Here is a 2,852-nt window from a genome sequence, read left to right as displayed (position 1 = left end):
TGTGATAGCTTGGCTCGCCCAACCTGGGAAGGGAAGGGAAGGTCCCCATTTATCCTCAACTAAATCAAGGACAAACCTGGGCAGTGCACTAGCCCAGAGGGCTCCCCAACCTTGGCCGCTTTAAGCCTAGAGGACTTCAACTCCCAGAATCTCCCAGCCAGCAAAATTTTAAGCCTAGAGGACTTAAATTCCTTGGTCTTCAATGCAAAGCAGGTTGGTAGCAGTTGTTTTTTTCTGCAGTCCTAATTATCCTCTGAAGTCTGTGTCTGTCCTGTTGGGTTGCAGAACCAAACCAGACAGTTATAGAGGTGCAGATGACAGACTCAATCATTCCATTCATGGATGAGAAGCGAAACTTTTAAAAAAATAAAAAATAAGAAAGCCCAGTTGTCTTTTGAAAAGCACCTTTGGGACACTTCCTCAGATACTGGAAGGCTGCTATCCAGTTACACCTGGTCCTTCTTTTCATTGAACTAGACATACCCAATTCTTGCAACCGTTCTTTATATGTTTCAGCCTCCAGTCCCCTCCTCATCCTGGTTGCTCTTCTCTGCATTCTTTCTAGAGTCTCAACATCTTTTTTAGATTGTGGCGAGTAAAACTGGATGCCTTATTCCAAGTGTGGCCTTACTTAAGGCCTTATAAAGCGACCTTGATGCTCTCTGTCTTTTGATGCAGCCTAGAAGTACATTGGCTTTTTTGGGGCAGCCCAACCCACCTCACAGGATTGTTGTTATGGAGAAAATAGGAGGAGGGAGGCATGTGTGATGCAGCCTTGTGTTATTTCTACAAAGAATAAAGGCTGGGGAGTCCAGTCTAGATAGATAGATAGATAGATAGATAGATAGATAGATAGATAGATAGATAGATAGATAGATAGATAGATAGATAGATAGATAGATAGATAGACAGACAGACAGACAGATAGAATGATAGATAGATAGATAGATAGATAGATAGATAGATAGATAGATAGATAGATAGATAGATAGATAGATAGATAGATAGATTAGCAGGTGTGGAATGATGAATGGATAGATAGATAGATAGATAGATAGATAGATAGATAGATAGATAGATAGAATGGATAGAAGATGGATAGAATGGATAGATAGAATGGATAGATAGATATAGATAGATAGATAGATAGATAGATAGATAGATAGATAGATAGATAGATAGATGATTAGAGACAGACAGACAGACAGACAGACAGACAGACGGACAGACATAAAGATAGGAGATAGGTAGATAGATAAATGAGAGAAAGAGGGAGAGAGAAAATGATAGATAGATAGATAGATAGATAGATAGATAGATAGATAGATAGATAGATAGATAGATAGATAGATAGATAGATATAGAACAATGGATGAGTGGCTGGATGGCAGATGGATGAAAGAGGAATTGATGGATAATAGATAGATAGATAGATAGATAGATAGATAGATAGATAGATAGATAGATAGATAGATAGATAGATAGATAGACAGAGACAGACAGAGATAGACAGACAGACAGACATAGAGAGATGGATGGATGGATGGATAGATAGATAGATAGATAGATAGATAGATAGATAGATAGATAGATAGATAGATAGATAGATAGAGATAGAGAGATAGAGAGATAGAGAGATAGATAGAGAGAGAGAGAGAGAGAGAGAGAGAGATGGATGGATAGATAGATAGATAGATAGATAGATAGATAGATAGATAGATAGATAGATAGATAGTAGATGGACAGAGATAGATAGACAGAGATAGACAGAGAGATAGAGAGATAGATGGATGGATGGATGATAGATGATAGATAGATAGATGATAGATAGATAGATAGATAGATAGATAGATAGATAGATAGATAGATAGATAGATAGATAGATCAAAACTGGATGCAGTATTCCAAGCGTGGCCTTACCAAGGCATGACAAAGTGGCATTAACACTTTAACGTGCAATCTTGTTTCTTATCCCTCCATGAAAATGTTTTTTTTATTTTTTATTTTTTAACAGAAGAACAAACACACATCTCTGCCAAGAGGTTGGCCATCTGACAGTTAAGAATAAAACTTGGAATTCCTTTCATTTCTCTCTTTCTCTCTCTCCTCTCCCCTGCAAGAGGAAGAAAGCCGGGCTATTTTGGGGGGTTCAAACATAATTGTGGAGGCTGTTTGTTTTCATTGGGATGCAGATCCATGTTATTGTTTTGCATGCTGAGTGCCGCTTTCACAATGGGGAGAAACTCCTGGCCGACTGATGTTTTCGCCGGAGATGCCAGATGTTCTTGGGGAATTTGTTCCGCCTCTCGGAGCGTTGCTTATGAGTCCCACAATCTGATCAGGAAATGCATTTATAGAGAGCGGAAAAACTGCTTGGTTTTTTTTATTATTATTGTTATGAATCTCTCCAGGGCTGTTTTAAAAGGCTGTTATCTCCAGAACCAAATAATGCAAGAACGATATTTTTAGAGAGGATGTATTTATGATTAGATTAGATTAAGAGAGTTGGACGGGACCTTGTAGGTCATCTAGTCCAACCCCCTGCCCAAGCAGGAGACCCTACACCATTTCTGACAGATGGTAGTCCAGTCTCTTCTTGAAAGCCTCCAGGGATGAATCTCCCACAACTTCCAAAGGCAACTTCTGTCCCGTCGGTTGACTCCTCTTATTGTCAGAAAATTTCACCTTATTTCTAGGTTGAATCTCTCCTTGGTCAGTTTCCATCCATTATTCCTTGTCTGGCCTTCCGGTTCTCCGTGGCAGCCCCTCAAATATTGGAAGACTGCTATCCTGTCTCCCCTGATTGATTAAATTGAGATCCTGTCTCTAACTCAAGGCTTCCTCCCCTTCCC

The sequence above is a fragment of the Notechis scutatus genome, chromosome 8, assembly GCF_049901735.1.
Source record: "Notechis scutatus isolate UNSWTSFEM ecotype Mainland chromosome 8, rNotScu1.2, whole genome shotgun sequence".
Lineage (NCBI taxonomy): Eukaryota > Metazoa > Chordata > Lepidosauria > Squamata > Elapidae > Notechis > Notechis scutatus.
This window is presented reverse-complemented; position numbering follows the sequence as displayed.